Source organism: Triticum urartu, chromosome 4A (genome assembly GCF_056163025.1).
Source record: "Triticum urartu cultivar PI428250 chromosome 4A, HENAU_Tu73, whole genome shotgun sequence".
NCBI classification, from domain to species: domain Eukaryota; kingdom Viridiplantae; phylum Streptophyta; class Magnoliopsida; order Poales; family Poaceae; genus Triticum; species Triticum urartu.
The window spans coordinates 38007257-38032272 of NC_141876.1; the positions used below are offsets into that span (position 1 = coordinate 38007257).

Here is a 25016-nt window from a genome sequence, read left to right on the forward strand (position 1 = left end):
CCTCAAGAGCCTCAGTATTATCGTGGAGGAGGATATTTTGACCCATGGCCATAGAACAACTTAGGCCTAAAGCCTAAACTTGGGGGAGTACGTATTTCTCATCGACATTACATTCATGTACCACACATTCATTCCAGTCGTCAGTGTTCATCCTCTTTCATTTTACCATGTTAGTTTTATTTTCCGCTTTCTTCTTGTGTGTTTGAAAAAAAACTTTGAAAATCCAAAAATATTTCTCGCTTCTTTTCGGGTTTTCTTTCTTGTTTAGTTAGTTTGTAGTATTGAAAGAAAAACCGAAAAAGATTTCTCACTCCTCTTTTGTTTGTTGGGAGCTTTCCCATGTAAATAGTTTTTCTCGTTTTTTCCTTTGTTAATCTATTTTCTTTAGAAAAACTAAAAACCCTAAAAATATTTCAGTGTATTTCTCTGAAATTCTTTTCTTTTCTTTGAGTTGTCATAAGGAGAAGACGACGATGAAAATGTTGAGTGGCTCTCATATGCATTATTGTTTATCTAACAAAGAGACCATATTACCTTGTCTTCTCCTTTAAATAAAATGTTTGCAGATTCCAGCTTAGTCCATGTCACACTTGCACTATTATTATCATTTTCACATGATTCTGCCGTGCAAGTGAAAGGCTGTAATGGTGATGATTTGATGAAGTGATTGCGGTAAAGGAAAGCTGGTGTGAGCTCTTCTTGTTTTTGTTTTTGTGAATATGTTTAGCTCGGTCGATCTTGATTCAACATATTATGATTAAACAAATTTGTGATGACAATTAGAGATTATAGTTACTCATGCCATGCTTAAATAGCTAGGAGTGGATAATGATTTGTCTTGAGTGTCAACATGAATTAAAATGGTTATGATGTAGTATGTTAGTATGGTATCCTCACTGAACAATTCAAGTGGCTTGACTTGGCACATGTTCACACATGTAGTTGATTCAAAACTAACATAGACTCCACGATACTTATGTTCATGGTGTTTATATCCTAATCATGCTTGTATTCAATGTTAATTATTCTCAATGCATGTTTATGACCATTTTTGCTCTCTAGCTGGTCGCTTCTCAATCTATTTGCTAGCATTCGCATGTACTAAGCGGGAATGTTGCTTGTGCATCCAAATCCTTAAACCCAAAGTTGTTCGAGATGAGTCCACTATGTCTACCTATATGCGGTATTACCCTGTCGTTCTAAGTAAATTTGCACGTGCCACCTCTAATCATTCAAATAATCATCTGTTTTGTGTGCCCATATTTCTCATGGAGTGATAGGGGCGGTCGGTATCTTCCATGCTAAGCGTGTTATTCTCACGATGGGTGTCTATTGCTACTTCTTGAGCTTGCATTGGTTTTCCCTTGAAGAGGAAAGGGTGATGCAGCAAAGTAGAGATAAGTATTTCCCTCAGTTAAGAACCAAGGTATCAATCCAGTAGGAGAAACACGCAAGTCCCCAATATATGCACCTACACAAACAATCAAACACTTGCACCCAACGCGAAAAGGGGTTGTCAATCCCTTCATGGTCACTTGCAAAGGTGAGATCTGATAGAGATAGATATAAAAGATTACTAAAACGTAAAAGTAAATAAATTTCAGCAAGGTATTTTTGGTATATAGATCTGAAAATATATGAAAGAAAATAGACCTAGGGGCCATAGGTTTCACTAGAGGCTTCTCTCTGGAAGGCAAATAATATGGTGGGCGAACAAATTACTGTCGAGCAATTGATAGAAAAGCACAAAGTTATGACGATATCCAAGGCAATGATTATGCATATAGGCATCATGTTCGTGTCAACTAGACCGACTCATGCCTGCATACTACTATTACTCCACACATCGACCGCTATCCAGCATGCATCTAGAGTATTAAGTTCATAAATGTCAGAGTAACGCCTTAAGTAAAATGACATGATGTAGAGGGATAAACTCAAGCAATATGATAAAAACCCCATCTTTTAACCCTTGATGGCAACAATACAATACGTGTCTCGCTACCCCTACTATGTCACGGGTGAAATCATGCAAGATTGAACCCAAAACTAAGCACCTCCCATTGCAATAAAGACCAATTTAGGTGGCCAAACCAAACCGATAATTTGAAGAGAAACACAAAGATATCAAATCATGCATATAAGAATTCAAAGAAGATTCAAATAATATTCATAGATAACCTGATCATAAAGCCACAATTCATCGGATGTCGACAAACACACCGCAAAAGAAGATTACATCGGATAGATCTCCAAGAACATCGAGGAGAACATGGCATTGAGAATCAAAGAGAGAGAAGAAGCCATCTAGCTACTAGCTATGGACCCGTAGGTCTGTGGTAAACTATTCACGCTTCATCGGAAGGGCAATAGAGTTGATGTAGATGCCCTCCGTGATCGAATCCCCCTCCGTCAGGGTGCCGGAAAAGGTCCCTAGATGGGATCTGATAGGTATAAAACGTTACGGCGATGAAAAAGTATTTTGGTGGATGCATCTGTTGATAATAGAATATTTGAGGATTTATAGAACTTAGAGGGAGGTTGGTGGACTCCTGAGGGGCCCACAAGCTAGGGGGCTCCCCCCTAGGGGACTAGCAAACAATTTCATAAGTTCATCCATCTTTCCACTCAAAACATTAATCTCTTCAATCGCATGCACTTTTTTTACTAGTAGAAGATCTTTCCGTATGCCATTGAGAATAATTAACCATAATATTATCTAGGAGTTTAGTAGCTTATCCTAAAGTAATTTCCATAAAAGTACCTCCCGCGGCCGAATCTAAAAGATTTCTAGAAGCAAAATTCAATCTGGCATAAAAATTGTATGATCATCCATAAATTTAAACCATGAGTAGGGCAATTTCATATCATCAATTTCATCCTTTACCAAGATTGTGCAACATGTTCATGATCAAGTTGCTTAAAATTCATAATATCATTCCTAAGGAAGATGATCTTAGCAGGAGGAAAATACTTGGAAATAAAAGCATCTTTACACTTATTCCATGAATCAATACTATTTTTAGGCAAAGATGAAAACCAAGTTTTAGCACGATCTCGTAATGAGAACGGAAATAGCTTCAATTTAACAATATCATTATCCACATCGTTCTTCTTTTGCATATCACACAATTCAACTAAATTATTCAGATGGGATGCGGCATCTTCACTAGGAAGGCCGGAAAATTGATCTTTCATAACAAGATTCAACAAAGCGCCATTAATTTCAAAAGATTCCGCACTAGTGGCGGGAGAAATCGGAGTAATAATAAAATAAATATTATTAGTATTGGAAAAATCACACAACTTGGTATTTTCTTGAGACATTGTGACAAAGCAAGCAACCTACACACGAGCAAACAAAAGGCAAACAAAAAAGACAAACGAAAGAAGGGCGAATAAAAAGGCAAATATTTTTGTATTTTTCTGAAAACGTTTTAGAAGTGGGGGAGAGGAAAACGAGAGGCAACTGGCAAATAATGTAATGCAAGAGATGAGAGTTTATGATGGGTACTTTGTGGGCTTCATGTAGATATCCCCGGCAACGACGCTAGAAATTCTTCCTGGTACTTCTTGAGCTTGCGTTGGTTTTTCCCTTCAAGAGGAAAGGGTGATGCAGCAGTGTAGAGATAAGTATTTCCCTCAGTTAAGAACCAAGGTATCGATCCAGTAGGAGAAACACGCAAGTCCCCAATATATGCACCTACACAAACAATCAAACATTTGCACCCAACGCGAAAAGGGGTTGTCAATCCCTTCACGGTCACTTGCAAAGGTGAGATAAGATGGAGATAGATATAAAAATTACTAAAACATAAAAGTAAATAAATTTCAGCAAGGTATTTTTGGTTTTTTTGGTATATAGATATGAAAATATATGAAAGAAAATAGACCTGGGGACCATAGGTTTCACTAGAGGCTTCTATAAGTGCATCTAGTGCCCCTTAGTGATTTTGGTGTACTGAAGACTTATAGGTTCAGGGACTAATGAGTTTGTGAGTGTACACAGGTCTATAAGTCTATGAGGAGTTTGATATTTACGATGAAAGTCGACCCCTAAAAATGAATGTCTTCAGCAGAAGACTTTGGTTTTCTTGAAGACTTTGAAAGTGAAGAAATTGGTGTGACCGTGAAGACTTGATATTCATGTGAGGAATATGAAGCATGAAGACTTTTGTTTTCGTAGTTTTGTTTTCTCCTTCTTGAGTCATAGGAAACACCGTACTGTTAAAGGGGGTCGAGGTAAAACTAAGGAAAAGTTTCCAAGTGATGCTCATCTCAAAATCCTACACCTACAAATCCTTCCGAGTGAAGCCATTGGAAATCTCATACAGTTCAGTAAACTTCTTCAGTGACAGAGACGAAGATCTTCTGTTCTCTAAGGAATTTGTTCTGACTGAGGACTTAGGAATTCATCAGTGTGGATTGCCTACAAGTGAGAAACATGATAGCCCTAAGGAATTTGATAGCCAAATTTCCGCCCGTTGCTGTGCTACGCGCCAGCTGTCTCAAAATATCTACCCACCTAACGGTCATAGCATTGAAGGGCATTTATGTCTTACCATGTCGGGCTGCTCCCTAGGCTATAAATAGCCACCCCCTACAACCACTAGCTGGTTGGCTGCTCTGGGAGAAACTGACACTTGCCATTGAGTGATTGCGCGAGGTCTGTGTGACCTTATCTCAAGGAGAATACAGTGAGGATTGTGTGTCCTCGGGTTTAGTTACCTAGCCGATCCAACTAGAAGTATGACTGTGACAACAGTTGGAACTGGTCTACCAAATCACCGTCACCAAGCTACTGGTTCTATTTCCTCAACCCTTTCATTTCCTCATTTCTGTGTAGATGTACTTGATCGTTACTATTTGAAGACTTTGACTGAAGACTTTCTCAATTTCCTCAATCCTAATTCTTCAGTCACTTTGTCTTCAGCCTGCTTATCCTGTGTTTACGCTACTTGTACTCTATGCTTTTTTTCCTTTCATCATGATGACGGTGCTACTACTCTGTTATGCTTGCATCTGAGTACTTATTCCGCTACTAAGTAGTTTGTTGCTTAGGAATTTCCTCACCCTGAAATTCCTTAGTGATGAATTTGAAAAAATTGCCTATTCACCCCCCTCTAGTCGATATAACACACTTTCAATTGGTTTCAGAGCAAGGTACTCCCTTGTTCTGTGTGATTTTGGTTTAACCGCTTGGAGTTTTAGTTATGTCTACTGTAGGTATGATTAAGGTCTCTGCTGGGTGTCCTACCTTCGATGGGACGGACTACCCCTACTGGAAGAATAAGATGTGAATGCATCTTGAGGCAATTGACAATGATCTCTGGTATGTTGTGGAAAATGGTGTTCACTCCGTCACTCTTACCATTAACGCTACTGATGTGAAGAGATTCAAGCAACTCGACTCTCAAGCGAAGAACATCTTATGTGTCCATCCGAGCAAAGGGCAATATGGCAGAGTGAGTGCTTTGGAGACAACAAATCTTATCTGGGATAGGTTGTCCAAGGTCAACGAAGGACTCTCAACACAACATGACTCTCGAGTTGACGTTCTTCGCAATCTCTTCAACTGCTTCAAAAGACTCGACAATGAAAATGTTCAGCAAACCTTTGATCGCCTCACTGACATCTCAAAGGAGCTTCAAGCACTTGGTGCCACTGACATCACCGATCATGAGGTGGTGAAGAAATTGCTGAGATCGCTTGATTCCTCATTTGACACTCTGGCACTGATGATACAAGAACATGGAGACTACAAGTCACTTGATCCCACTGATATCCTCGAGAGGCTAAACATTCATGAGTTCCAACTTGCTGAGAAGAGAGATCTTTATGGACCGAGCTATGGCAGATCACGTGCACTGAAGGCCAAGGCAGTCTCTGAATCTGAAGGTGAGGATTCTGGTAGCAGTATTGGTGATCCTGAGGAACTGAGTCAGGAGCTAGCAATGCTCGTGAGCAAATTCCAGAAGTTCTCAAGGCGTGGTCGCTTTGGTAAATCCTCAATAAGTTATGACATGAGATCAAATTCCTCATCTCGTGACTACAAGAAAAGAACTTGCCACAAATGCAAGAAACCTGGTCACTACATTACTAATTGTCCTCAGTGGGAGAAGGAATCAAAGAAGAAGAAGTACAAGGATTATAGTTCTGATGACTCAAAGAAGAAGAAGAAATCTTCAAAGTCTTCATCATCAAAATCTTCGAAGTCTTCATCTCACAAGAAGAGCAGCTCTAAAAAGGCCCGGGCATTCATTGGCAAGGAAATGGACTCTGAAGCCGAATATGAGGAAAATGAGGAAGAAGAGGCATCTGAGGAGTCAGACTCTGGTGTGGCGAGCCTAGCCCTCACTACTGCTTTCGTCAGCAAATCCATCTTCAACTCTGAGGAAAATGACTTCCCCAACACTGCTGACGACGGGGATGATGACTATGCACCCACCTATTGCTTCATGGCAAAAGGTGCCAAGGTACTCAAATACCCCTCCTCTGAATCAAGTGAGGATGAATCTAATGAAAACCTCAAGCACAGCTATTCTAAACTTGCTAAGATTGCTGTGAAACAACAAAAGGCTTTTGAAAAGGTTCAAAATATGCTAGACAAAAGCGATGACCTGTTGGGTGAAGAAATGGATCGAACTCAAACTCTGACTGATAATCTTCAGAGACTTCAGTCTAAGTTTGACAACCTTCAGAGTCATCATAACACTCTCTTATCTGATCATGAGAAACTTTCTTATGAATTTCTTCAAAGAAAGCAAGATCTTGAGCAGCTAAGGGTGAGTTATGAAGATCTTCAGAAGGAATGTGATTCATTGCTTGCTCAACAGATCAGTTCCGCTCAGGTTGAATTCATTCCACCATGTTTGAAATGCATTGAACGAGAATCTGCTAATTCTTCACCTGAAAGTTCAAATGCTTCTATTGCTGCAAATTCTTCAACTGTCTCTGCTATCACAAATTCCTCATTTGAGGATGCTACTAGTATCACTGACAATGCAAGGTTGAAGGAATTGTATGTGACAGGCATGTAAAAAAGCCTCAAAGGGCATCAAGCTCTTTGTGATTTGCTTAAAAAGCAGATTCTCAACAGGAACCCTAGGAAAGAGGGTATTGCCTTTGAGAGGAAACTCAATGCTGATGAGACCTATTGGAAACCTGAGCAGTATACCAAAACCTCATGGGTTGCTACAAAGGGACCTCCCGTATATCCATCCACTTTATCTGGCTTTACCTTTGAATCTTCATATTCTTCTGATGAGTCATTTGACTCCAACTATAAACTGTTCAAAAATCAAAATGGTGAAGTATTTGCTAGATATGTTGGCACTAAATGCAGGAACAGTCCCCCTATGAAGAAAATCTGGGTTCCCAAAAGGTGTGTTGAAAGTCTTCAAGTGAATGTCATCATGACACCACCTGTGAAAAATAGGAACCCCAGATCAAATTCTTCATATGGATCCAAGTCCTCATATGGACCAATGTAACACCCTCGATGCGACTATATCTCCCACGTGTCAAGGCACGACTTAGAGGCATAATCGCATTGAAGGCATATGTCGCAAGTTAGGCAATCTTCACAACATCCCATGTAATATAGATAATAAAAGGGGAGATAACATAGTTGGCTTACACTCGCCACGTCAATCCAGTACATAAATAACATTACATCAACCAAACACTCATGGCCCGACTACGACGCCAAAATAAAAGATAACCCAACATGCGACACGGTCCCGATCACCCCCAACTGGGCAGCACTACTGATCATCAGGAAAGGAAACATAGTAACATTGAGAGTCCTCATCGAACTCCCACTTGAGCTCGAGCGCATCACCTGGAGCGGAATCATCAGGCCCTGCATCTGGGGTAATAGTAATCTATGAGCCACAAGGACTCAGCAATCTCGCACCCTCGCGATCAAGACTATTTAAGCTTATAGGTAAGGCAAGGTAAATATGTGGAGCTGCAGCAAGCGACTAGCAAATATGGTGGCTATCCTGTTTGCAAAAGAGAGCGAGAAGAGAAGGCAAAGCGCGAGCGAGAAACTAGAGGACAACCTGCGCAAACATTACTCCAACACCGTGTTCACTTCCCGGACTCCGCCGAGAAGAGACCATCACGATAACTCACACTGTTGATTCATTTTAATTAAGTTAAGGTTCAAGTTATCTACAACCGGACATTAACAAATTCCCATCTGCCCATAGCCGCGGGCACGACTTTCGAAAGTTCAAAACCCTGCAGGGGAGTCCCAACTTAGCCCATGACAAGCTCTCACGGTCAATGAAGGAATAGACCTCCTCCCGAGACGTTCCGATCAGACTCGGTACCTTGGTTCTTCAAGACACTTCGACAGGTTAAAACAAGACCAGCAACACCGCCCGAATGTGCCGACAAATCCTGATAGGAGCTGCACATATCTCGTTCTCAGGGCACACCGGATGAGCAAGACGTCGGGTAGGCCAGCCCAGAGTTGCCCCTGGTGGCCCCGGACATCGCTCGGTTGGACCAATACTCAAAGGAGCACTGGCCTGGGGGGGGGGGGGGCTAAAATAAGATGACCCTCGGGCTCCGGAAACCCAAGGGAAAAAGAGGCTAGGTGGTAAAAGGTAAAACCAAGGTTGGGCATTGCTGGAAAAGCTTTAATCAAGGCGAACTATCAAGGGGTTCCCATTATAACCCAACCGCGTAAGGAACGCAAAATCCGGGAACATAACACCGATATGACGGAAACTAGGGTGGCAAGAGTGGAACAAAACACTAGGCGAGAGGCCGAGCCTTCCACTCTTTACCAAGTATATAGATGCATTAAGATAACAAGATAATATAATGATATCCCAACAAGTAAATAAATGTTCCAACAAGGAACGGTATCCAATCTTCACCTGCAACTAGCAACGCTATAAGAGGGGCTGAGCAAAGCGGTAACATAGCCAATCAACGGTTTGCTAGGACATGGTGGGTTAGAGGTTTGACATGGCAATTTGGGAGGCTTGAAAGCAAGTGGTAGGCATCGTAGCATTGGCATAGCAAAAGAGCAGGCATCTAGCAAAGCAAAGATAGTACTGATTTCGAGGGTATGATCATCTTGCCTGCAAAGTTGTCAGAGTTGACTGGATCCTCGAAAGCAAACTCAACGGGCTCCTCGTTAGCGAACTCGTCTCCTGGCTCTACCCAAACAAGACAAACAAGCAATAAGGACACAATCAACCACGTGCAAGGATCAAACAATATGATGCAAGGATGGTATGCCATGCGGGATGCGATGCGGGATGCATATGCAAGATTTGACAAAGGATGCATGAACCTGGCCTCAACTTGGAAAACCAAGTATGCCACTGGAAAGATGAGATGAAATCTCTTGAAAACGATATAAAGAACGCCAGAATCGGAGTTACGGTTTGGAAATGGCAAGCAATTCAAATATGACACCGGTCTGCGATTTACAGCAAGTAGCCATCTAAATGCAAAGAGATGAACAAGCTACAACACTCAAACATGGCATAAAAATACATGGAAGGGATGCATTCATGATGCTTAACAAAAGTCCCTTAGTGACCTTGAGCCAAAAGGGATCAGAAAATACATTTGCAAGCCTGTGAACATGGCAAAAACATAATCAGTTCTCAGACTTAGTGAAAACCGGAGCATGCTGAAAACAGATATCAAGTAGGCATGTTTACGGGCTCGATGCACTCACTACAGAGCAAGTCATGACAATCTAAGCATACACCCATCAAGAATACACAAAATGCAAGCTAGACATGGCAAGAACAATAGCATAGCATGCACGGATCAACTACAACATCCTCGGCAAAATCGCTAACAAGTAGACAATCTGCCCAGATTCACAAAGTAGCAAAAGCAGAGCTCGATTGACTCAAGCTAGGTTGCTCCATAATTGCAAACAAAGACATGGATGGATAGAGCACTACAAGATTAACAAAACATCCTTATTGATCATCCTCAAAAGAGGCACAGACTAGGAAACTACATGAACATATGGCCATATGAGATAAACAGCTCAAGGACTTAGTGGAAATGCTAAGTCCCTGAAATCAGCACTAACAAGTGCACCACTTTGCAAGCTTGTACTGGTCACCACACACATCACAAAATTACATGGGTTGCACCTCTGGAAAGATGGCAAAACCCTTAACAAAACATATGTAGAGCTCATGGGCATATCATGCACACAATAATCATGGCAAAAATGACAAATATCTAAATGGAGCAGAAGATTTGACAAATATCTCAAGTAGCACTATTCTAACAGCATTTCGGGAATCAATATGAACTCAAATGAAAATGATGCAATGGAATGAAATGATGTACTCTCTAAGACGAACATTTTGATATGCTATATGCCCAAAACGGAGCTACGGATGCGGAGTTATAGCACGATGAAATATGCAAAATGATTAGGGTTTCGGGCAAAAGTCAACCCGAGATATTTTCCCAGATCTGAATCCGGATCGGCGCGGACTTCGAGGACGACCGGAACAGTGCTCGTCGGAGGAGGGAGATGGCCGGAGGAGGGAGAGCTCGCCGGAGGACTTGCCGGCCGGGGAGAGGACGGCGTGGCGGCGGCGGAGGGCGGCGTCGGCGGGGGCGGCGGCCACCGGAGCTGCCGGGGCGGCGCGGTCGAGGCGTCGTCGGGCGGTGATCGCGAGGAGGCGCGGCGGCCGGCGACGAGCTTGGGCGGTGGCGCGGAGGGTGGCGTCGGCGAGGAAGGAGCCGGTGCGGGGAGGCGGCGGCCGGGCCCGGGAGGGCCTCCCGCGGGCCGGGCGGGCTGCGGCGGCTGAGGCGGTGGCCGGGCCACATGGCGGCCTGTGGTTCGCCGCGGGCGGCGGCGGACGTGTCCGGCCGCGCGGAGAGGGTGGATCTAGGGTTTCGGGCGAGGGGATCCGCGAATTTTGAGGAGGGGTTCTATATATATGCATAGGAGGAGCTAGGAGAGTCCAAATGAGGTGCGGTTTTCGGCCACGCGATCGTGATCGAACGCTCTAGATGATGGAGAGGGTTTAGGTGGGTTTTGGACCAACTTGGAGGGGTGTTGGTCTGCAACACACACGAGGCCTTTTCGGTCCCTCGATTAACCGTTGGAGTATCAAACGAAGTCCAAATGGTACGAAACTTGACAGGCGGTCTACCGGTAGTAAACCAAGGCCTCTTGGCAAGTCTCGGTCCACTCTGGAAATGTTTAATCCCCACACACGAAAGAAAGGTAGAAATGACCACCGGAGGAGAACGAAGCGCCGGAATGCAAAACGGACAACGGGGAAAATGCTCGAATGCAAGAGATGAACACGTATGCAAATGCAATGCATATGGTGACATGATATGAGATGCATGACAACGACAACAACACACGGAGACAAAAACCCGAACCCGAGAAAATAAAATAACTTACAGCTGGAAACGGCAAGAGTTGGAGTACAAATTGGGTAAGTTACATCCGGGGTGTTACAACCAAATTCCTCGCGTGGATTAAATTCTTCATATGGATCCAGATCCTCATATGAACATCATCGTGCTAACACTTCTGTTTCGCAGGCAAAGCATAAGGGCTATGAATATGTGCATTATTCTTCAAATCATTATGTTCATAAGTCCTCAAAGAATTTCTCTGCTTATTCATATGCTTACTCTAACCCCTCTTATGCGAAATGAAGTGGATTGGCTTCTATGCCACCTTTCTCTTATGGAGCTCGCAGAATGATGAACTCTTTGCCACCCCTCCAGATGTGGGTGGTGAAGAAAAAGAACTAATCTCTTATGCAGGGTCAGGTCTCCAGACGAACTTAAACGTTTGAAGAATTTGTTGGAGACCTAAATTCGCTTGAAAGGACGCAAGATTATCATGAAGAAATGAATTTTCATTTCTCACCTCCTCATACTGCTATATCTGTTCTATTGCTTGATGAAATTGATCTGATGAATTTGATGTCATATTCTTCACTGATGAAGTATATGAGTTCGTAAGGTGCACTAATTTATCTGCAGGATGATCAACCCAAAGCCACTGAGTGGGTCCTCGACAGTGGATGTACAAATCACATGACTGGTGACAAGAACCTATTGATGGACATTGTTTTATCTCCATCGCATCTGAAGCATATCACCTACGCTAACAAAGGCGAAAGCAAGGTATTGGGTCTAGGTAGGGTTGCAATCTCAATGGATCGACACATGGACAAAGTCATGCTTGTCGAGTCCTTAGGGTTCAACCTCATGTCTGTTTCAATGCTTTGTGATCTTGATATGGTTGTTGTCTTTGACAAGTATCGTTGTGTTGTGATCATGGAAGCTGGCAATTCCAAAGTCTTCGAAGGCTTTAGGAGAGGAGACTTTTATATTGTTGATTTCTCTTCAGGACCACAACCTGCTACATGTCTACTTGCAAAAGCTTCAGAAGGCTGGCTATGGCATCGACGACTTGGACATGCTGGCATGAGGAACTTGCACACGCTCGCGAAGAAGAAGCATGTCATTGGCATCAAGGGTGTCAAATTCCTCAAGGATCACCTGTGTGGAGCTTGTGAAGCTAGAAAGATGACCAAGGCCAAGCATTCCTCAAAGACTATCATGACTACCACTCGTCCATTTGAATTGCTTCACATGGATCTCTTCGGCCCTACTCATTATGCCACATTCACTAATGTTGCATCTTTATATGGCTTTGTTATTGTTGATGACTATCTTGATGAACTTGGTATTACTCACGAGTTATCTGCTCCTTATACTCCTCAACAAAATGGCGTCGTGGAGCGCAAGAACAGGACTCTTGTTGAGATGGCTCACAGTATGCTTGATGAATACAAGACGCCTCCTCGCTTCTGGCCTAAGCCAATTGATACTGCATGCCACATCATCAACAGGGTATATCTTCACAAATTCTTCAAAAATTCTTCAAAAAGACCTCACTGACAAGAAACCCAATGTGAGTTATTTCAAAGTCTTCGGTGCTAAATATTGGATTAGATATCTTCATCACAATTCTAAATTTGCACCGAAAGCACATCAAGGTTTTATGCTTGGTTACGGAAAGGACTCGCACACCTACAGAGTCTTCAACACCTATCACCACAAGGTTGTTGAAACAGTAGATGTGCGGTTCGATGAAACTAACGGCTCGCAAAGAGAGCACCTACCTCCTGTGCTAGATGAAATGTCACCTGAGGAATCCGTTAAGTTCAAGGCTACTGAGGATGTCATTCCTACCGAAGAATCTGCTGAAGAAGTCATTCCAGAATGTGAAGAACTTCATGTTGATGCACCTAAAGAAAATGGCTCTGAAGAAAATGCCGAGCCCACTCAACCTCGTCAACCCGCTTGCCGGGGTACTGATCCACGAGCACCTATGGGACCGGCGGACCGGATCCCTTTCGGTTCGGCGGGGGCGGAGATCGTGCAAAGAGAAAATCGAGGCGATACACGCGAGCGATTTACCCAGGTTCGGGCCGCACGGATGCGTAAAACCCTACTCCTGCTTTGTGGTTTGTATTGATTTCTTGCTCGGAAGCGCGGAGTGCTACAGTACACACCCGCAGCTAACGAGACCGAGCGTGAGTGTCTTCCAAATAGCTAACCCCCCTCTACGTTGCGCATGGGCCTCCTTTTATATGCTCAAGGGGTCACCGACAGGTGGCAACGGAGGCAAAGGGTAGAAATGGAAAGGTGCTGCGGTAGGCACATCTACCTGCTACAGTGTGTCATACCTAACCCTGACGGCAGGGGACAAGAGCCTTAAATGCCCGTCTGCGTCGCCTAAACAGTGTAAAAGGGACCGTCAGGGACGCCACCGCTCGCCACGATGGCAAACTTGTTAGCGCCGCTTGCCATCACACGCCGCTGGATGCACAGCCTCCCGCCACGTACGCCTGGAAGGGCCCCAAAGCGACACGTTGGTGGATGTGCTGGAGCGCGGGCCTAGAGAGGTGGCTTGCCGTGGCAAGCGCCTTGCCGCTGTCGTTGTCTTGTCGCGTCCGGGATCTTGTCGCTCACCGGGCCTTGCCGGGACGCGTGGTGCGCCGCGGCAAGTTCCTTGAAATGCCTTGGGTGGCCTTCCCGGCAAGCTCCTCTTGCCGGGGTCTTGGGATGCTTTTGTTAACCTTCCCGGCAAGCTCCTCTTGCCGGGGTCTTGTCTCCTTGGCTTCGATACTTTGTTCTTGAATGGCTCCAAGGGAACCACGGAGGACCTTGGCGGTCACCCGACAAGCCTTGCCGCGGGATGCTGTGACTGCCCGTGCACAAGTTCGGGATACTAGGGTACCCCTACTCTAGTACACCGACAGGAGCCCCCGGGCCTGGGCCATACTCGGTGCCGAGCGCTGTTGGGCCAGGCCCAAAACAGGGCACGGGCACGCGCGGCCTAGGTTACGCCGTATCTCACTCCGTATCCACCGCGCCCTCCCCGAATGGCACGTGTTGAATGCGGCGTCGTGGGAGAGATCGTGGGTGGTTTCTTTATTCCGAAATACGGAACGTCCGCCCCTCCCTCTTTATAAGCAGGGGAAACAGGGGCAGTTCGCCCACTCGCCCGTTGCTGTTCCAATCTCAGAAATCTCCGCCGCTCCCTCGCCTTCCCAGAGCTGAGAGAGAGAGAGAGAGCAGCGCTCCGCCCCCCATCGCCACCAGCACCACCAACGCCGTCGACCTCCTCCACTACTTCCGCCATGGCTCCAAAAGCCGACAAGGGGAAGGTCGTGAAGTCGACCGAGGCGCAGCGGCTCGCGGCCCTGCGGAAGGAGCGGGCCGTCTTCCCCCCAAGCTTGGCGCGAAGGAGCTGAGGGAGAACTACTACCTTTTCTGGTCGGCGGAGACGCGAGCGCATCCGCGCACGAAGGTACTCCCCGCCGCCGCTTAGAAGAAGGCTCCGAATGGATACCCCTTCTTTGCTCTGTTCTTCTACTGCGGGCTCTGCCCGCCTTTCTCTGAATTTTTCTGCGACATCATGAATACCTACGGATTCCACCTCCTTGACTTCACCCCCAATGCCATCCTGACCATGGCAGTTTTCGCACATCTCTGCGAAAACTTTGTTGGAGTCCTTCCCAACGTAGCCCTCTTCCGCCATTTCTTCATACCCCGAGTAGAGAGAGGAGAGCCTCTATCCGGCGGAATCGCCTGGATCTCAAGGGCTGGCAAGAAAGAAACCTATTTGGAGGGAGAGTTCCGCGGCAAGTGGGAGGAGTGGAGAGCAGATTGGTGCTGGATTGACGAGGAGAACCCGCAGCCATTCACCACCCGGCGCCAAACCCCAGTAGCACGCGGCAGCAATTGGAGTGACGTGGCCCCGAAAGACGACAGGCTGAAGATTGCCGTCACCAGGATCCTGCGCCTCAGGCTTGCCGGGCTTACTGTAGGCGCTGTTGGCGCAGACTTTCTTCGCCGCCGCATCGCCCCCCTGCAGGAACGGGGGAGGCCCACTTGGGAGTTCAAGAACGCGGCAGACATCATGAGGCTGCGGCCGGGCCTCAATTTTAACTTCACAGTTCTGGAGCTCAACGCGATGCTGCAGGAGCTGTTCAAGTATGACCCCCAACATCCCGAGGCGTTCAGGTTGCCGGGGGGCGTCGTTCTGTTGTGCAACAATTCCTCGCTCGACCGCATCCGCACAATGATGCCGGAGTGCGACTCGCATGGAATTGTGCCAACTTGGCAGGAGCCTGCAGACGACGTCGTGCAGCAGTTCTTCGATGACTTGGTGGAAGTGCCAATCCGCTCCGACGAGAAGGACAGCCTCACCCGCGACACCACCGATGCAGAGATGGCGCTCATTGCCACTAGGCTGGAAGAGGCAGGGGCAGCCGCAGCCGCGGGCGAATTTGGATTCACTGTGGAGGAGGCAGATGCAGCAGAAGCGGCAAGCCGTGCCGAGCGAGGGGAGCCTGCCGGCAAGAAGGAGCTTGCCGGGCGTGACGCCGAGCCGAGCGAGCCCGCCAAGGACACGAGCGGCTCGTTAGAAATCAACTTCTGTTTCTCCTCATCTTCGGGCAGCTCGCCGCAAGCAGAGCCTCCATCCCCACCAAGAAGGCGTCTCCGCAAGGCCGGTGACGTGGCAGAGCGGCAAGCGGGTCAACAGTCGCCACGCCGCATGACACGCTCCACCGTGACAAACACCGTTGCCGCGGGAGCGCCTCATGCCGCGACGGCAACTGGAGCAGAGTCTAGCCGGACCACCGCTTCAGTTCCTGCCGCTGCTCACGCCGCGCCGACAGCCGGAGCGGGGTCGTCTCAGACCACCGCCACTGCTCCCGCCAAGCGGCCAAGGGAAGCTTCACCTCCGCCTCCTCGCGCCGGGCGCGCGTCGGACTTCGACTTCTCCGCGTTCAGCTCCGACCATGAAGAAGAAGAAGAGTAAGCTTCTCTTGCTGTACTTGTAGTTCTTCAATTCTTGCTGTTTATCTTGTATCTCATTTGCTTTTCTTTCTGAACTTGTTCCTCTTTAGAACTCTGGCCCAGAGAGCGGCAAAGAGGGCCAAGGTCCCGGTGATTGTCATCGAGGACGAGCCCACCGCGACGACAGGGGGTGCGCCCGAGACAACCTTGCCGGACCCGGCAACCTTTCTCCAGAGCAGCCCCCAGCGTAAGTATACGATTTACTTTCCGCTGCGAGGTGCGCATGAGTACTTGTCTTTGCTGATATCTGCTTGCTAATTTGTGTAGGAGCCGAGCAGCCCCACCAGGAGCCAAGGGAGAGTCCTCCGACGAGGGAGGGATTTCCAGTAAGGGAGAAGTCTCCGTCAAGGGAGGATTCTCCGGCAAGGGACAGCGCCAGCGGCCCTCCGATGGCGGAGAACTTGACTGCAGAAACTGGCTCAGGTAATCCTTTTGCTGCAAAACTTCCCTTGGGTCCTTCTTATTTTGATCTTCTGGGTTTTTGCTGGATTTTTCTTGACTCTTCTCCCCTTGCCGGCTGTCAGACCCATCTGCTGCGGAGCAGATGGAGACCGAGGTCGCCGCCGAAGACGTAGCCGGCGCTGGTGATCCCGCCGGCGCCGAGGCCGCCAAGGCTGCCGCCGCAGCAACTGGCGAGGGGTCTGGCGATCGTACTGACGGCCCAGAGGCCGCAGGAGCGCCAGGCGCTACGCCGACCGTCGACCCGTCCGCCGAAGCCGCAGCGCCAAGCACCGAGGAGCCCCAGCCGGGCGTCTACTTGAAGGCTGGCGATGACGTCTTTATCAAACTCCCCTGGGCGTCAAGCTCCAGGGCGCCGGTCGAGGGAGAGACCTTCGACGGGGAGGTGCTCGCCACCGCTGGGTTGACGGTGGTTGACGCGCCAAGCAGCAGCAGCAGCGAGCCTGAGGAGGAACGGCTGCTGCGGAAGTTGCTGTCGCTCTACCGCGCGCGGCAAGCCAAGCTGGAATCCCGCGAGGCGCTTGTCGCGAAGGCGGGAGCAGACATTGAGAAGCGCGTAGAAGAGCTCTGGGGCTTCCACCAGGAAGCTCGTCGGTCCTTGGCAGAGGAGCGGGAGGATGCTGAAATCGAAGAGCAACAGCGGCTTGCCGCCATGAAGCTATCCGTGGAGGAGGGCGAGCTGGCACAGCGGAAGGTTAATCTTGATGCCCACGAGGAGGAGCTTGCCGCGCGCGAGGAGAAACTTGGCGGAACCCTCAAGCAAGCGGAGGATGCTGTCGCAGCCGCCGAGGCCGCCAAGAGGGAGCTGGGGACGAGGGTGGCGCAGCTGGAGGCCGATCTCGCCGAGAAGGGCAGAGAGCTCAGCGCCGCCAAGGTCTCCAACGTGGATCTTGAGTTGAAGCTAACCACTTTGACCAAGACTCTGGACAGCGCCAAGAAACGGGAGGCGGCCTTGAAGGAGGAAATCAAGGCCGACAAGGCGCTGCTGGAGAGTGCTGGCGCCGCCCAGAACGCTTTCAGGGAGACTGTGACGCACTGGACGGAGAGTCTTGTGAATGCCGCCACAGACATCGACAAGGAGCTAGCGCAGCTGGGGATGGAGGATCTCGGGTATCCCTCCGATGAGAACCTCCAACCTAGCGCCAAGCTCGTCTTGTTCTTCAAGGGCGTGGCGACGGCCCTGCAGCGGCTCCGGGAGAAGATCCTGAAGCAGCTGGCCGACGAGTCGCGCAAGATCTGCGCAGGAGCCCTTCAGAGAGTGTTGGTGAAGGTGGCCTTCCGCAATCCGGGCCTCAACCTCACCACCGTCCTCAAGACCTTGCCGCCAGATGCCGATCTGGAGGCGCTCAAGGCCCTTGTCGCACCCATTGTGGACAAGGTGAGCGGGATCAAGAGGATTGAAGGCGATCGCGTAGATTAGGTCGCCCGTTTCTTCTTTTCTTGTCGCTGTTTATCATGTTATGAAAACAATCTATTAGAGCTGCGACAAGCTATCTTTGTAATATAACTTTTATTCTGGGCAATGATTGCAACGTTATTCCCTTTACTTGATTCCTCCCTTTGTATGTCTTCGCCCTACGCTTTTAGGGAACTTGCCGGAGCAGGCACCTGAGCCGCGAGCGCTGAGTGCGGGACGTCAGCAGCCTGCTGGCGGTGCCGCTACCGACAAGAAACCTTGTCGCAACTAGTTGCAGCTCACTTAAGTTGTTGAGCGGACTCGAAACAAAGTAAGGGCGCAACTAGCTACGGGTTGGTTCCTCCGCACACAGGTTTTCCATACAAAGTGCGGTCGTTCAAGGGAGATAACTTAAAATTTTTAAAAATCTGATTGCTCAAACTTTGGCAACTTAGCTTTTCTGTTGTTTGTTTCCCGGCAAGGCGAAACTTTCTTGAACGACGCCTGGTCCATACCATTATCTTCTCCTTTCCCCCCCGGCAAACTTGTGGGCGAGGGAACCTTCCTTTCCTTGAGAAAAAAGAAAGAAGAGAAAATAAAGATATGGAGCCTTACGGCTCGTTATTGCTTACCGTGGGGTAGGTGCTGCACAAAGTGTCAGATAACACATGCATAAAATAGAAAGCATGAAATTGACAAGATGTGCGAAGCACATGAGCTTTACTTATGCATGGGGTCTGCGCCCGGCTTTGTACAAAGGATTACATGCAACAGTGGCAAGACTTGGACAAAAGGTGGTTGCCGGAACAGGTTCCGGCAACTGCGCCTTACGGGTAAAACTTACGAAGATGCTCAATGTTCCAGGAATTGCTCACCGGAATGGCATCTTCGGTCTCAAAGCGGACAGTGCCAGGCCTAGTGACTCGTTTCACCCGGTAAGGGCCTTCCCACTTCGGCGTCAACTTGTTGGAATTCTTGGCGGACTGAACGCGCCGAAGAACAAGGTCGCCTTCCTCGAGACTTCTGGCATTAACTTTGCGGTATGGTAGCGGCGCAAAGCTTGCTGGTAGCGAGCAGCTCGCACAGCAGCCTGAAGACGGTCTTCCTGAAGGAGCAGCGCGTCATCTTGTCGCAGCTGCTCTTGCTCGAGCTCATCATAAGCGAGCACTCGAGGTGACCCGTATAGGAGTTCCGTGGGGAGAACTGCCTCTGCTCCATAGACTAGAGCGAAAGGTGTCTGGCCAGTGGCTCGATTTGGCGTCGTTCTGATCGACCAAAGAACCACCGGCAGCTCCTCGATCCAGTTTCTTCCGCACTTGTGCAGCCTGTCGAAAGTTCTTGTCTTGAGCCCGCGCAGCACTTCAACATTTGCCCTCTCCGCTTGACCGTTGCTTCTCGGGTGAGCAACAGAAGTGAAGCAGACCTTGGCGCCAAGATCTTGGACGTACTGCATGAAGGTGCGGCTCGTGAATTGTGTACCGTTGTCGGTGATTATCCTGTTAGGGATCCCGAAGCGGCAAACAATCGACCTGAAGAACTTGACTGCTGACTGTGCTGTCACCTTCCTCACTGGTTCCACTTCCGGCCACTTTGTGTACTTGTCGATTGCAACGTACAAGTACTCAAAGCCCCCGATAGCTCGGGGAAAGGGGCCGAGGATGTCGAGCCCCCGGACCTAAAATGGCCAGGATAAAGGGATCGTCTGGAGAGCTTGAGCTGGTTGGTGTATCTGCTTGGAATGGAACTGGCACGCTTCACACTTGGTTACTTGTGCAGTTGCATCCTGGAGGGCTGTTGGCCAAAAGAAACCTTGCCGGAAAGCTTTGCCGACAAGTGCTCTTGCGCCATGTGGTGTCCACATATGCCTCCATGTATCTCTGCCAACAGCTTTTGTCCGTCTTCCCGGTGAATACACTTCAATTTCACACCGTTGAGTCTTCTTCTGTACAGTGTCTTGTCGACAAACTGGTACATACTTGACTGCCGGGCTACTCTTTCCGCTTCTTCTTGCTCCTCGGGAAGTTCTCCTGTCTGAAGGAAACGGACAATCTGCTGCGCCCATGCTGGAGGCTCGACAACAAGGACTAAAGGCAAATTTGCCACCGCGGGAACATCCGCTTCTACGGCGAGAACCTGCGGGTCTGCCGGAGCTTGACGTTCCCCGGCAAGCTTGCCGGAGCAACACTTGTCGGGAGCTTCTGCTTGAACGGAACAAACCCTAGGGCTTGCCGGAGCAGACTGCTCCTCAGCGCTTTTGGCGTTGATCTTGGGGACCTTCTTGGCGGCGGCTTCGAGAAGCTCTGCCGGCAAATAGTCACCAGAAATCAACTTCCTCTTTTTGCTCTGTCCAGTTGATGGCGTTACGGACGGCTGAGTCAGCTTGAGCACAAAGATCCCTGGTTCCACAGGTAACTTAAGTGCGGCGCACTTTGACAGGCCATCGGCAATGGCGTTCTGAGCTCTTGGAACATGTTCCATTTGTAGGTCGTCAAAGTGCTCTTCTAGCTTTCTCACTTCGTCGACGTAGGCTTCCATCAACGGACTCTGATAATTCTTGTTTACTTGGCGGACGACAAGCTGTGAGTCACCCCTGACAATGAGCTTTTTGATCCCAAGGTCTGCCGCGATTCTGAGCCCGGCAAGCAAGCCTTCATACTCTGTAGTACTGTTTGTTGCTTGCTCCTTGGGAAAGTGCATCTGGACTACGTACTTGAGGTGCTCTCCGGTGGGTGCGACAAGCAGCACGCCAGTGCCGGCGCCTTGCAGCGAAAAGGCACCATCAAAGTACATCAGCCACTCTTTGCTTAATTCCTTGTCGGGGATGCTCATTTCTGGAATTTCTTCATCTGGTGTTGGCGTCCATTCTGCTATAAATTCTGCCAATGCTCTGCTCTGAATAGTTGAAGTGCTCTCAAACTTGAGACCAAAGCTTGACAGTTCCAGCGCCCACTCAACAATCCTGCCTGTCGCTTCTGGATTCTGCAGTATCCTCTTCAGCGGAAAGCGAGTGACAACTGTGATCTCATGTGCTTGCAAATAATGGCGCAGCTTTCTCGAGGCCATGAGAAGGCCGAAAAGCAACTTCTGCACGCCAGAGTACCTTGACCTAGCCCCCTGCAGAAGGGAACTGACAAAGTAAACTAGGCGCTGCACCATTTTCTTTTGTATCTCCTCTCGCATCTGCGCAGATCCATCTTTGTCGGGACCAGAGCTTGCCGGGGAAGCCTCCTGCTTGTCGCTGGATGCGGTTGCCGTGGTTGCTGGCTCATCATCTGCCTCCCTCTCCGCTACTAACGCAGCACTAACCACTTGATTGGTTGCCGCTATATACAGCAGCAACTTCTCTTGTGGCTTAGGTGCGACAAGTATTGGAGGGGAGGACAGGTATCTCTTCAAGTCTTGCAGCGCAGCCTCCGCTTCCGGAGTCCATCTCATTGGACCTGCCTTTTTCAATAATTTGAAAAATGGAAGGGCGTGCTCAGCAGACCTAGAGATAAACCTGCTGAGAGCAGCCATGCAACCGGCAAGTCTTTGTACATCCTTGACGTGCTTTGGTGCTTCAATGTGCTCAATGGCCTTGATTTTGTCGGGATTGGCTTCAATTCCCCGCTGAGACACGAAGAACCCGAGAAGCTTGCAGGAGGGAACTCCAAACACACACTTCTCTGGGTTGAGCTTGAGGCCGATCTTGCGCAGATTTGCAAAGGTCTCGTCTAAATCTTGAATCAGGGTTGCTCTGTCCTTGCTCTTGACCACTATGTCATCCATGTAGGCTTCCACATTTCTGTGTATTTGTGGCTCAAGAGCGACACGGACTACTCTTGCAAATGTTCAGCCAGCAATTTTTAATCCGAAAGGCATCCGTATGAAACAGTACGTGCCACATGGAGTAATAAATGCGGTCTTCTCCTCATCTTCTTCTGCCATGAAGATCTGATGATATCCCGAGTATGCGTCAAGAAATGAAAGCAAATCACATCCGGCTGTGGAGTCAATAATCTGGTCGATGCGCGGCAAAGGAAATGGGTCTTTGGGACAAGCTTTGTTAACATCGGTAAAATCGATACAAAGTCTCCATTTCCCATTTGCCTTGTGCACGACTACAGGATTGGCCAACCACGTAGGATGGAGCACTCCTCTGACAAGGCCTGCTGCTTCCAGCTTCTTGATCTCTTCTGCAATCAATTCCTGGCGCTCCACTGCTTGTTTCCTAACCCTCTGCTTGACGGGCCGCGCATGAGGACAAACGGCAAGGTGGTGCTCAATCACTTTCCTGGGAACACCGGGGATGTCAGACGGTTGCCACGCAAACACGTCGACATTCGCCCGCAGGAAAGCAACGAGCGCGCTTTCCTATTTAGGGTCGAGAGTGGCACTGATGGTGAAGGTACCACCAGTGCCGTCCTCCTTGGAGGACACCTTCTTCGTCTCTGGTGGAGCTGCCATCGTCTTCTTACACTTGCCGGTGGGGCTCGATGGTGCGTCCTCGACGGCAGCGCAGCACTCCGAGGAGGTGCGCTTGCCGGAGTGGGCATCATAACTCTTGTCGGACTTGGTCTTCTTCCCCCCGGGAGCGTCAGCGGCAAGTGACTCGCGTTCTGCTGCGGCTGCTGCTTCCCGGTAGATCTTGTCAGCACAGATAAGAGCATCTTTCTTGTCGCCAGGGACAGAGATGACGCTTATCGGGCCTGGCATCTTCAGCATGTTATATGTGTAATGAGAGGCTGCCATGAACTTGGCGAGTGCGGGACGGCCAAGTATCCCATTGTAAGGCAATGGAATATCGGCAACGTCAAATGTGACCCTCTCAGTCCTGAAGTTCAGCTCGCTGCCAAATGTTACTGGCAATGTGACTTTCCCCTTTGGCTTGCTCCTTCCCGGGTTGATTCCTTGGAATGTGCCGGTCTCTTCGAGTTCGCTGTCAGGGATCTGGAGTTTCTGGAGTACAGCGGAGGAGATCAGGTTCAAGCCGGCCCCACCATCAACTAGCATCTTAGTGACCTTGAGGTTGCGGATAATTGGTGAAACCAACATCGGCAAGCACCCGACCGCACTTGTGCGATCAGGCTGGTCCTCAATGTCAAAGATGATAGGCGTGCTGGACCATTTCAGAAGCTTGCGCGACTCGACAGGTGGTTCCGCTGCATTGACTTCCCGCACCCACTGCTTGAGTTGGCGGTGTGAAGTATGCAGAGAAGCACCGCCGTCAACGCACAAGACCTCTGTGGCTTTCTGAAACTCCTGCTCACTGGTCTCAACATCATCCATGTCTTCGTCGTCGTCGTCTTCATCGTTGTCGCGGCCGCGGGGAGGTCTATCTCCTTGCCGCTGCTTGGCCTTGCCGCAGCGTCCTCCCCGGCGGGCGCGCTTCTTGCCAGATTCTCCAGCGCCTCCTTGGGCCCTCTCCTTGTCTCGTCACTCGTACTCAGCCTTTTGTTGCTTGACAAGCTGCTCGACCTTCTTGCAGCTCTGGAGGTCATGGCCGTTGGTGCGGTGAATCTTGCAGTACTGCTTGTCGGTGCCGTCCTGCTTGTCGGCGACAGCCACAGCCTGGCAGTTGGTGCATGCGGCAATCTCCTTGCTGGAGCTACCAGCTTTGGCTTTCTTGGTGCCACCTTCGTGCCGGACTGCTCAATGACTAGCACATCTTTGCCTTTTTTTCTTCCTGTTGTTCCACCGCCGGTTTTTCTTTGCCGGGGCAGCATCCTCGCTGTCAGATCCTCCTGCTCCTGTATTCTCTCCGGGGAGTTTCCTCCCTTCCTCGGCACGTGCAAACTTGTCGTCCAGGGCATACAGCTCACTGACGTCTCTGATCTTGCACATCGCCATCTCCTCCCGCATCCTGCGGTTACGCACGTTCTGATGAAACGCGCTGATGACCGCGGCAGGGTGGACATCTGGGATGTTATGCTGTACACGGCTGAACCTCTGAATGTACTTGCGCAGGGGCTCTCCTTCCTCCTGGGCGAGCAGATGAAGGTCACTCTCTTGGCCATGAGGCTTGTGGCCGCCTGTAAAGGCGCCGACAAACTGATGGCATAGATCTGCCTAGGAGGATATGGAGTTGTCCGGCAAGTGCATGAGCCAGGATCTGACGTTGGGCATGAGTACCAGCGGGAAGTAGTTGGCAAGGATCTTGTCGTCCCGCCCCCCAGCAGCCTGCACCGCGATGGTGTAGATGCTGAGGAACTCCGACGGATGCGACTTGCCGTCGTACTTCTCTGGTACATCTGGCTTGAAATTCTTCATGCTGGGCCACTGGACTTGCCGCAGCTCATGAGTGAACGCAGGGCAACCTACCGCGTACGGCAAGTCGCCTGGTTCCCCTGGTGCATGCATGTCGACAGAGGGCCCAGCGCGCTGGTCTGATTGACGTCGCGCTTCTCATTGGCGCTCGATGCGAGTACGAGCGTCTTCTTGCTGTCGTTCGTGAAGAACTTGGTGTTGATCGCGGCGAGCTCGTGGATCTGATGACGCGGTGGAGTCGCTGTCAAGGTGGATCCGGCGAGTCGGCGATCTTGGCCTTCGGGGCGGAGAGTGCACAGAGGTTGCACCCCCACCGATCTTGTCGCCACCGGCTCGTGCCTGGCTGACTTGCCGCGGCTGCGACGTGCTCGGCTGCCGTGGAGTGTCGCCGTTGGCGAAGCCGATGAGACTCTGGATGGTGGCCCTCCAGTCGTCGATCTTGTCCGCCGTTGGAGGGTAGTCTAGGAGCAGCTGAGCTCGCGCCAAAGCTTCTGCTGCAGTG

The 25016-nt window shown here is 49.3% G+C and overlaps 1 pseudogene; it reads left to right on the forward strand.

The window, feature by feature from the left end:
- The window catches only part of LOC125554568 (S-locus-specific glycoprotein S13-like), a 35463-nt pseudogene extending 24649 nt beyond the window's left edge, over positions 1–10814 (forward strand).
- Positions 10815–25016: the final 14202 nt, after the last annotated feature.